The sequence below is a fragment of the Oryza glaberrima genome, chromosome 3 (genome assembly GCF_000147395.1).
Source record: "Oryza glaberrima chromosome 3, OglaRS2, whole genome shotgun sequence".
NCBI lineage: Eukaryota > Viridiplantae > Streptophyta > Magnoliopsida > Poales > Poaceae > Oryza > Oryza glaberrima.
The window spans coordinates 18,944,834-18,957,301 of NC_068328.1; the positions used below are offsets into that span (position 1 = coordinate 18,944,834).

The 12,468-nt window shown below is 43.0% G+C and overlaps 1 protein-coding gene across 8 annotated transcripts in view; it reads left to right on the forward strand.

Moving 5' to 3' along the window:
- The first annotated feature begins 748 nt into the window (after nucleotides 1-748).
- The window catches only part of LOC127767426 (formin-like protein 13), a 43,650-nt gene continuing 31,930 nt past the window's right edge, over nucleotides 749-12,468 (forward strand). The window contains exons 1-4 of one of the 8 annotated variants that reach the window (XR_008016400.1): nucleotides 749-1,203; nucleotides 1,637-1,693; nucleotides 2,052-2,205; nucleotides 2,675-2,909. The gene's annotated coding sequence lies outside the window, so the exon portion shown is untranslated. Of the gene's footprint in view, nucleotides 1,204-1,636; nucleotides 1,694-2,051; nucleotides 2,910-12,468 lie in introns of all 8 variants that reach the window. The other 7 variants (XR_008016401.1, XR_008016399.1, XR_008016398.1 and 4 more) reach the window with 7 other exon arrangements.

Consider the following 12,468-nt stretch of genomic DNA (forward strand, 5'->3'; position numbering starts at 1 on the left):
TCAGGCCAACAACAGCCTTGAGTGTCGAGTGGAACTCAGGGTTCATCAAATATTCTTGAACGGCACGGCTTCGGCCCACTTAGTGAAGTAATCTGTTGCATCTTGCACGAACCAATGGCCTTTTGATGACGAAGGATAAATTTGACAAATGAAATTCAAAGCCCAGTCTCGAAACAGCCATGGTTTTGATGATAGAATTCAATATGGCGACGGGTGCCAATTGAACATTGCCAAACCGTTCATAAGCTGCGCATCCCCTATAGTATTTGAAACAATCATCGATTATTTTCGGACAATAGAACCCCGCTCTCCTAAGCAACCAATTCATCTTATGGGCCAATTGATGAGTTCCGCAAATCCCTTCACGTACTTCTCCCATGGCAACCTTAGAAAAATCACTCCATCTATATTTCGGCGATATAACTCTCTATCAAGCAAAGTGTATTTGAATGCTTACCACCGAATTTCCCGATCAACCCTAAGACTAGAATCTTTCAAATATTCCATCAAAGGGATTTTCCAGTCTACTTCTGACTCATCTATATCTATATGTATACTAATATAAAAAGGAGGAGTTGCACCCCTCCAATGCTACCGGCCAAATCATCTGGATCAATCCGTACCATCCATCCTCAAATCATGTAAATCTTCACCATACGATTTCACCACGTCACCACGTGAATACACAGCCTCTCCACTCGTGCGACGGACTGCACTGGATCTCAACTCGCGTGGGACGGTGCGAGGACTATGCCTCTCCACTAGCGTCTATGTCATCCTCTCCTCCTCCTCCTCCTCCTCGCCTCCTCGCTCCTCGCATAGCGCCGTGCCGTCGCAGCCTCACCGGAGCCGTCTTCTTCGCCAGCCGCCGCTGCCGCCTCCGTTGACCCCTTCCGCCGCCATCCCCTTCCGCCGCTGGACACGCCAGAGCCGACTTCTTCGTCGCTGTCATCCCATCGCTCCTCCTCTCATCCTCCTCGCCTCCTCGCTCCTACCCGCATGTAGTAGCGCCGCGCCACCGCAGCCTCACCAGAGCCGGCTTCTTCGCCAGCCGCCGCCGCCGCCACCACCGCCCCCTTCCACCGCCAACGCCACCGCCGCCGCGCACTCCACCGCTAGCAGCCGTGGTCTTCACCATCGGCCGCGGACGGAGCCGACGTCGTCCCCATCAGGCGCCGCCGTCAAACACCATCGCTGCCACAGGTTACTTGCATACTGAAAAACTGAAAATGTCTGCAAATTTTTCAATGACTTACATTTTGTGACATACTGAAAATGTCTGCCAAACTGCCACAGGTTATATTTTGTGAATTTTTCAATGACATACATTTTGTGTCTTACTGAAAATGTCTGAAAAAGTGCGCAAAACAGCCACAGATTATATTTTGTGAATTTTTCAATGACTTCGAATGTGGCTCAAATACATTATGTCTTTGATTCCACTTTAATTCCCCTATTGATGTCAACAACATGTGACCATGTGAACTATCTCCAGTGGTTGAATTATCTCGAGGAAATGTACTTGAATGTCTCTGGTTAATCTAACTAATAATTCACAGCAGTTATACATTTTACTGAATCAAGTATGTGCAGTTTCACATAATAATTTGCAGTACATGTGTTTGATTTGATGCAGGTTATCTTCAATAGGTCCAGAGGGCTGGAGCTACCCAATCAGCTAGGTCTTACCCTGGTAAATTGTTTTCGGTTATTCTCAATTGCCGTTCGGTGGGCTCAGGATAACCGATCGAAATTAGAGTTGTGATAGTTGATTTGCGGGTCTATGGAGGGGAATGTGGGGTTTACGCTCATGATTTTGAGGGGGTTTCTGTTCGGTTCATGCACCGGCCTCCTATAGTGTCTTTGTTTGATTTATCCTATTTGCGCACATAATGCAAACCATTTAGGTTTACGGTGGTCGTTGGACAGAAGTAGCATGTGTTTACCCATCGGCGTGCCCAATGCCCACCTACATCTATTTTCTTGTTAGCGAGGATATCGATCAATTGACTGCTCAATTAATCAATTCATCTATTGTGTGGGTTATTCAGGTCAATCGGCTCCTCCCCTCAGCCCACTTCCATGGTCAATGCAGTAAGCTCTACATCCGGACCTACTGCAAGGCCAGGTCAATACACTCCATATTTTGCTTCATTTGCAAATCGGTTTTGCAGCTAACTAATTGGATGAGAACAGATGTCACATGTATGTACTGCTCATATATCTTGATATCATCTCGATCTCGCAAAATTTTGATGGTTTGCTTCTCAAATTGTTTTTTACTGCTCAATGTAATTTTTGTATTCCGTTTTATAGCGATTTGTCATATACTTCTAATAGATCTCAACCTGTATTGCTGATGGTTGCTTCTTCCAGCTCAATGCTTTTTCTCCCTGTATTCCATACTCCTGATTTGTCATAGGTTTGGAGATCTCAAATGCTTCACTATATGACAACATGTACAGTTCAAGCTGAATAGTTTACAGAGGAACATAATAGTAGCTGTCTAGGATTGGAGATAATTTCTGAACCTCAAGACCTCATTTTTTCTACATATACGGCCATTACGATTGTTTAGCTGTATATTAATGTTTAGTTATATATGATTGTTTAACTTAATTATATGCTTACCAAATTGCTTTGAATTTTATCCAAATTCCACTTGGAACATCAGGTCAGCAGCTGTCAACAGGTGCAACGAGGAAAAATTTGTTTGGCCAATGTTAAATTCACTTGACATATTTTCAACAGAAATTTTATTTGTTTAATTCTGTTCATTGAGCCGCGCCCCGCCGTCGGTCATTGTCGTCGTGCACTGATCCACTATAGTCACCAGCCAGACTTGTGAGCGTGACGGAGGGAGCACGCCACTCTTCAATCTCTACCTCCAGCGGCGACCCTCACCAATGGTAGGAGCAGTTGTGTCCTCCTCCCCTCCTCCTTACTGTGCTTTATTTGGGGATCCATCCATGATACATCTCAGTCTCAGGTTCTCCCGATCTATTGAATCACATGCATCTTTCCTTTACTTTGGATTCAAATTTCTTTTAGGTCTTGGCACTTTAGTTAACTAGGAATTTCTGCAATGTTGAGCGATTTGGGTGTTTCAGTGGCATATCTTAGTGGAACTCAGTAGTTAATGTCTTGCTCAGTTTGCTTGTAAATTAGACAGACTTCACTGAAGTTGCTCTGAACTGTTTACTCTCACAAAATTACAATTTTATGAGTGTTTGTATCCAAACTATATTTATCTAATTTACAGCTAAAGTAGCTCCAGCGAAACGTAATTTCATAATGCATCGAGAATACCTTGTGGAGTTATTACTGGTCGCATGGGTGAATGAACTCATCACAAGCATTGGCATCAACCAAGTTCATGTTCCCTCTGGAACTACTAAGGAAAAATTCATGACATCAAAGTTTATACCTGACAACCACTGCTCGGTGGATAAGGTGAGAAGCAGCAAAGATTTTGATTTCTCCTTTAATATAAATTATTTTGTTTGGTTTAAATATTTGTATACTCCCTAAAATTTATTCCCACTATTATTCAAGCTTGAAGCCTTGAATGTTGTTCACTAAAGGAAAGACATGCCGTGAATGTTGTATAATCTATTGTCTCCTTTGGTTTTCAAGGTAACTGCTACATTGAGAGAGACTGGTCTTCAATCATCAAATTTGATTTCTTGGTATTGAAATACCAAAAGTAATGAATAGTCAGATGAGGTTACTTCTGTATTACGGTTAAATGCACTGGCTGTTTCCTTTAAGCTAGGTTTCTATCAATTTTACTTGAGGACACGTTTTGGTTTAAGCAAGCAAATTTTCTTGCTAAATTTCTCTATGCAGATATATTCCTTTAGAAGGAAAATTCTGCAACATTGTTTGGATGGATATACATGCTCCGCCAGTTGTTCTCCCATGATCAGCAGTAGCTTGAGGATCAGCAGTAGTGAAACATGTTGATTAGCTTAACCCTTACCTGAATTATTGTTTTTATCCGCTGGTTGCAAATTGTTATGGTGAGGGGATATAGTTGCTTATTTATGATAAAATTAGTTGCTATGATTTAACTGGTGGTGGCACTTGCAAAAGTTTCTTTCAATGAAGTGAGTACTGAAACTTTTTTTTAGACGGTAGCGGAAACAAAAGGGACCAAGGAGGGTTTTTTCCTTATTCTTCACCGAAGAAGTCCCTCATTTGTCACTTATTTTTCATGTTAGCATTAGTGGTTTAGAATGAATTTGTTGTTTTTAACTATTAATAAAATTGAATCAATAAGTTTAACATGACGTGCATTGCACGTGCACGATTACTAGTGGGCACAAATGTCCGAATTTACGATTAATTCGGCCTTTGAATCAATTGTAATGTGCCCCCAGCTTCCTGTCTGGGACCGGCCAGACCAGTTACGCAATGCCGGTTAGACCGCCCCATCTGCCCGATCAGACCGGCCATGCAGAGCTGGTCAGACCGCCTCTGGTCTATGACTTTGCCAATTTCTTCCATACTTTTGAAATCAAGCATCGGCTTTTAGTATATAAATTTTTTTCACATTATAGCCAGATGCTTGGTGTATCAAATTATTGAACCAAAATTCCTTTTCTAGACATATGAAAAATTATAACACCCAACTAATATGTCTAGATGAATACTAGTTTCAAGTGGCTATTGAAACAATAATCATTAAGGCATAAAAATACTTAGCCACTTGAAGTGTGATTAATAATGAATCACCAAAGTCATATGTCTCGTACACATGAATTACAATAAACTACAAATATAAATAATCGGCTTGAGCATGTATGCAAAATATTAAAACAAGGCCAATGTTCCAAAACATAACAACTCTAGGCAATATTAGAACAAATCATCACATTGGCCGTTGACATAAGCCGAATTACTAAAAAGCAAAACTTTCATGGTGCAGTAATTATGAAGTCTATATCTTATATGGTGATCCATAGAAACACGCATGATTTGGCTTTTAGTAAATATCAAATACTCATGAGCCAAATCATACTTCAAATAAATTATATGCCAATTTGCCAATTCTACCACTCGGAACTAGCATTTGCAACATATATGTATAATATCAATTTGATGAGCAAACACATGTGCTAGATAGCAAGCAATATTTTAACATGGCATAGGCATATAATATAATGATGAACACAATAAATCCATACCTTGCCTTAGCGTCCAACAAACGGCAGCTCAAAGATGTGATGTTGTATCCATCGCCGTTCTTCTCTCTTTATTTCTTCATAAGCATATTGACGTCTTGCCCCCCAAGCAAAATCGGCTTTCTTGATTGCGCGATTTCGAAGGCAAGATGAATACTGCACTAACACCCATAGCATCATGTGAAGGAGACTTATCTCTAATGACCGATGATTCTTCTCTCATCAAATTGGATTTATCACTACTTTGGGAAATCACCGATCTCTTAACTTTTACCTCTTTGGGTCTCTGCACTTGCCTAGGTGATGTTCGAGGCTCTAAATTATTACATGTTTTGTTCTCCACATCTTTGGCCTCCTTTTCTTTTAGACCTATGGCTCGAAGACGTTGTAGCCTCCTCTTTTGAGAGCGAGATAAGCCAGAAGGTATCGACTTCGGCTGTGGTTGTGTTCCAAGAGCAAAATGATAATTCTAGGTATTTTCAATTGAAGTGGAAGCTCCTATGCTGTTCTCAGATCGCCGACTCGTTCCTGATGCACCCCCCCCCCCCCCTGATCAGATCGGCCTCTAGGCCCGATCGGACCGGCTACAAGCCGTCGGTAAAACGGCCAGGAGAGTCGGTCAGACCGACCGTAGTCTGGTGGTCAGACCGGCCAGCTGTCTCAATCAGACCGCCGATGTTAACAGTAATGGCATCGGCTTTAGTCTTCTCCACTTGTATAATTTCGTTGCATCTCCAGTAGGTACTTGAACATCTTGAGACTCCTCCTTGGTAGTAACGACCTCCAGAGCTTTGGCTTCTTTTCTCACCCACACCTTCTTTACTTTTTTAACCTTTGATCCACCGGACCAATTCTTGTGTGAGAAACGGTCTTGTCTTGAGTTAAATGAATGACTTGGAACTGTCCTAGGTGATTCCTTCCATTCTTGATGAAACGACATAGGTGATTGAGGCATCCACGGCATATAATACATAAAAGGATAACCGTATAGCGACATTGGATATGGATACCATGGCGTTACAACCGGAGGTTTGTATGGAGTTGGTATTGTTGATGGCTCCGATTGCTTTGCCGTTTGACCAAATCTCTTCCTAGGAGACAATCTTGGTCTTTTCGAATCACTAGGCCGATTATCAAATTGATCGGCCAATCCCTTCTTGTATTTAGCCATAAGCATCTCAACAGTGAGCTTCGGCTTTTTAGTCTTGTTGGAACTAGATGACTCATCTTTTGTAACTTTATAATCTTCGGCCTTAGCATTATTAATCCTAATTGTCTTGGGCCGAGAATCTCTAATAATAACATTTTTCCCTTTCGTGGATTCGGCTTGACTAGGCCGAATCAACACTTTCTTGTTGTCAAAGTCAATAGGACTAATAGGAAGAGGATTACTAGCCATTCCAGTCTTAGGCATAGGTGTAACCGAAATAGTTTCACAAGTGATCGATGAATTATCAATTGGTCTTTGCTCCATCAAGCTTGCATCTTTAAAATAATCATGAAACTCATGCTCCATTTGTGACCATGTAGAAATTGAACTAGGAGGAAGTAAACTAAACCATGTAGATGCAAAGTTTGACAAAGAAAGAGGAAACAATTTTAACTTAAGTAAATCATCACTACTGGCCTTACCACATTTGTTCAATAAATTGGCCGATATGCTCAATTGTTGTTCTAGTATCTTCACCTGTGAATTTCGTGAAGTTGAGCACCTCAAATCCTTGCGGGTATGGGACATAATCTACGTGTTCAGGATATGGCCTTTGATATGTATGCATAGCTACTTTGGATTCTATTCCACTACTACCCTGCAAGACATTGTCACTATCTATTCCAACACCCACATGGCCGATCTATAATTCGGTCTTAGGTAACAATACTAATTTACTTTTGCTTGTGACACAATCCGAACCGTCATATAGTTCGGCTATATTTTCAATGGTGCTATTGTCTAAGCTAGCAACACAATCCGGACCAACACTTAGTTCAGCTATATTAGTTATTGCATTGTTGCATGAATTATTAGCACAATCCGAACCGTCATTTGGTTTGGCTATACATGTTATTGCGTTATCATCTAAACTAGCATTTAAGCTATTGCCATCCACTCGGCTTTCCTGAGCCAGAGCTTCATGCAACACATGATCAACATCAAGAAATATCTAGCCATTCAATTTCTCTTTAATAGAATCAAGCAATACATTATATGCAATGTCGGCCAAATCCTTTTCAGTTGTATTCAAACTAAAACATCGACTTTTAGCATCTCTAAACCTCTCAATATAATCAGTGACAGATTCATTGTACTTTTGCCTAATCGATGTTAAATCAGACAACCTAAACTCAGTTTCACTAGTATAAAAATAATCGTGGAAATTTTTGTTCTAATTGAGCTCAAGTATGAATAGAATTTGCCGACAAAGAAGTAAACCATGTAAAAGTAGTACCGGACAAAGAAAAAGAAAACAAGTGCAATTTAAATGCATCCGAATTGCTAGCCTCACCACATTGCGCCAAGAATTGACCTATATGCTCCCATATAGTCCTACTATCCTCATCATGAAACTTAGTAAATTCGGGAACTATATAGCCACAAGGATATGGGACATTATCATAATAATCAGGATACGGCTTTTGGTAAACCCTAGCACGATTCCTTACCTTGATACCGAAATTTTCCCTAATAATAGTCCTAGTCCGATCCTCCATAGTTTCAGGCCTTGGTGGATTTGGTGGCCTGAAAAATGGTTGTTGTGGCACAATATTATTATATTGGCCATATCCAGTGTCATGAGGATATCCTCTATTAGGATCATTATAAGCATTAGGGATATGTGTAATAGCATGACCTACAGTATTAACAGGTGATGAATAATAATTAAAATCAGCACTGCTAGTCGTGGTATGAAAACCTGGAGAAATTTCCAGGGAACCGGTCTGACCAGCTATTGACCGGCTATAGATAGCCTAGTCTGACCGGCTAAGCACCCGATCTGACCGGCCCATGGCCCGATCTGACCGGTGGTTAGTGGGCGGTCACATCGGCCACAGGAGGCCCGATCTAGCCAAGATAGGGCACGGTCTGACCAGCTATGGTGGGCACGGTCTGACCGGCATAGTACACGGTCTGACCGGCCATGGTGGGCACGGTCTGACTGGCATAGGGTGCGGTTAGACCGGTGTCATGACCGGTCATACCGTCAGTTAGGTTCTGCATATAGCCGATTCATGTGTAATTGGCTGTATAAACACTTGTTGACCCCTCTATAGCATTATAAACATATTATATAGAAGCAAAACTAGGAGTAGCAGATACATCTACACAACGATCATTAACTTTTTGAATAGCAAGGGATGGGTTAGGCGAATCGGAGATTACCTTTGGTGAAACTACGACCTAAGTTGACGAGGATATTCCTCGATTAATTCTAGCCATATAACTCATAGCCAAAACCTTGACATATTTGACTCGTGTACTTAGCAAAATCCCAAAAATCAAGAGATCAGTAGCCTTGGTCAGCCGATCTCCTGTGCAGTAAGCAAAATATTTCTCAAAAATTAATTAGCCGATGCAAGCTAGACAAACAGCATTGGTAAGAAATTTTTATTGATATACGTGCGCAGTAGTAGATCGGCTTTGATGGATCGGTCTAATGCACGAACGTTCGCTGGCAGCGAACAGCCAACAAAAAAGAGAAACGGAGTGTCATAGCCCTATCTTTTAGGACGAGGTATTTAGGATTACTTATTTCTGTTATATGTTGCATATTTATTATTTTTGCATTAGCTTCTACATTCAATTAAATTTTGGAGCAAATTATACCCCTAATTGGCAAAACAAAGCATCATCTATGTGTGCATTAAGTTGAACATTAGGGTATAACTTTCATAATTTATTCAAATACTAGATTGTTTATCATGAGTTAACAAATTTTTTCTAGAATTTTTACAGTCAGTTCTGACCTTATTAAAATTCATTGTAGTTCTCAGCATACCCCTTTTCACCTTTTTGCCAGAATTAAAATATTTCGATTTTTTGAGTGAAACTTTGAAAAATGGAAACTAGGTAACTCACTCTATCTCCGCACCAGAACACACATTTTTGACACTCTTGTAGCTAGGTCAAACTAGTTACCCAATAAGGAGAGAGAGAAAATTCTTGAAAATCCACTATTTTCAATGTGTACCTCTGTTTCTAGGGTTAATTTGATATATGCCACTGCAAATTTGCCTATTCAGAAAAATGTCATTACAATTCGTCTATTCCTAACCGTGCCACTGGAATTTTACAAAATTAGAACCGTGACAATGCCGTCACCGTGACAATGCCGTCACGTTTTCCATCCATCCTCTTCCTTTCCATCTTCTTCCGTCCTTCTCCCATCTTTTTCCCAAAGCCCACACCAGATGAGCAGCCTGGCGCCCGCGCCGGCCACCTCGGAGGTCACTGCGTTTCTTGAAAAGGCGGTGGCGGAGGCGGAGACTTCTGGGAGCCATCCGCTTGGCGAGATCACCGAGAGCGCGGGCACCTGCTGCTGTTGAAGTTGTGGCAGCGGGAGGAGTCCTGCCTCGGCCGCCGCGCGTGCACGCTCGAGGCGCTCATGGACGCGGCGTGCCACGCCGCGTTCTACCTGTTGCAGGAGGTGGTGGGTACCGTCGTTCCTGTCGCTGGTCGTCTCCCTCGCGCTCGATGCGGCCATGCAGCTCCGGGTCTGTGCCTACTGGCGCGCGTCGCAGCGGCTGCGTCGGGAGCGCGGCGGCGCGCGCGCTGGTGCGGTAAGTGCAGGAGCTCCGGCAGCGGCAGCGGCGGCAGCAGCGGTGGCGGCAAGCGGCAAGCAGCAGCAAAAAGCGGCAGCCGCGGCGGCGGCGGCAGCAACAGCAGCAAGCAGCAGGCGGCAGCAGAAAAAGAGGCAGCCGGCAGGAGCAGCATCCTCATCCTCCACCACGTCCCTGTTTGCTCTCCGCCCACCTCGCATCCTCATTCTTCAGTGCTGCTGCCCCTAAGGGTGCCCGTCGTGGTGATCTTCTCCTTGTGTCATCAATAGAGCCACTGCCTGCTGCTTCGGTAGCGGCGGCGCAACCCTTCCGGACACGAGCGTCGTCGGAGACCACCATGCTCGTCATGGGTGCCACGGGCTACATTGGGTGTTTTGTCGTCCGCGAGTTGCTCCACCGGGGCCACCCTGTAGTCGCTGACTCGCTATCACGCGCTCCCGGAGCGGCTTGGGCGGCCGCAATGGCCCCGACGAGTTGGTCGCGGACCTCGGCCCCACCTGCGTCGTCTTCTCCGACGTCACCGAGGCGGGCACGCTCCTCATTGACCTGTCCTCGCGTGGCCCCATCCACGCCGCGGTCTGCTACTCTGCTGCCTCGCCAACCGCAGCGGTGGCGTCCAGGACTCGTGGCGCGTGAAGAAGGTGGAAGAAGGACGGAAGAAGACGAAAAATGAAGAGGATGGATAGAAAAAGTGACGGCAGTGGTACGGTTTTAATTTTGTAAAATTTTAGTGGCATAGTTATAAATTTGCAGTGGCATGAATCAAATTAACCCATGTTTCTAACCTTCCTTTATCTATCCCATGGGCCCAGCTCGACATGATCCCACCTATCACTGACTTAGGCTCTCCACCAAGCCCCATCCCACCTCCAGGTCGTGCACCCACCTATTGACGGTCGTTATCGATCAGTTTCGACCGTCAATATTACCAAAACAGAGGAAAACTAGTGATGCTTGCAATGCATATATCTACTAGAATATAATATTCCACTACTATTAGGTATACTAACCTTTTGTAGAGAATGACAGTAAAGTGGAGGAGAATTGACATCAACTCAGACGATAAATCAATCGGACGATGTCGAGAACCAGACTTATGTATGAATGGGCCAAGAACTCAGAATTAACACGACACACTGAGCCAAAATTCACAAGTCTACGGAGAGGAACACCAGAGGAGGACACCAGCCAACTTGTGGGCTGGTTGGGCCAGCCCAGGGTTCGGCCGAACCAATGCTCGCGCCGATGGATGCAAGGTTTTGAGGGAACGGTGGAGATTCACGCCCTATGGCGGTTGGAGGGTATTACCGACCTTTCCAACCACCATAACCGTTACTACCTGCCTATTTAAGGAGTTCACTCTCTTCACTTCAATACACACCTTAAGCATGAGCTCTCTCATTTCTCTCAAGTTTAGTTTAGTAGTATCTAGCTGATGGAATAGGAATAGAGTAGAAATCAGGAGTCCGGAAGCCTTTGGAAGTGTTTGGATATGGCTCTAGTAGCTTTCCTTTTCTCTTTTGTAAGCTTTGTACTTTTATTAGAATACTCTTCTATATACATTTATGGTATTAAAATACTTTCTGAGTATATGAGTACCTACTTTACATTATGTTCATGCTATACTGAATATACGGTTAGCATATCTGGGAGATGCTTTGGTGCCGGTACAATGTTTGCTTATGCAATTACTCTATGTCATGACGATGATATTAGAGTAGTATCTGATAGTTTAGGTGTGGTGTCTAGATTACGGGATATCATTATTTGGGGTTATAAACTGCGGATGAGAGGTGGGCTGCTGATGGTGACAGTTCAGTACGGGTATTCCTCCGCGCCGGTATATAATCCTAAGTTAATTCCCTGCGGAGGGTATTCCTCCGTATTTAGCCCCGGTTGTATGGTCATGACGGGCTGTCGTAAGGAACTCGGCAGTCAGGGGTGGCTTCTCGAAGTACCAGGAGGGCATCGGATAGAGGGTATTAGCTAGTATATCGGTTAACTAGAATGTATGTATACTATGTAATACTATGTATATTAGAAGTATAGGAATAGGTTTTCTTTCTCTTTTCTTCCCACTTGGCTTAGATAATATATTAAGAGAATGAGTAGCTAATGCTTGTGTGTCACTCTACCCTTGGATTATTTTAACCCTTGCTTAGAATATGATTATCACAAGTAATATATAAATTATTAGTCAAGTTCTCTCTACATGATCTTATCACGGGATAAAATAAATACGATACCCTTGGAATACTCTCGGGTGAAATGCTACAATGGTATATCCGTGCGCTTGCAGATGAACTCTGTAACCATAATATACCAGAAGTATTTCTACGCCATTGCTGGGAATTATATTTCTAGTAATGTCGTTAAGAAATACCAACAAGCATTTCTAGCGCTGTTGCCGGGGAATATTCATAATAGAGATTACCTGAACTAATACTTTATATTTACCTCCATATAATCATTTCCTTTGCAGGCTAACCTTGGTTGTTTTCACTTT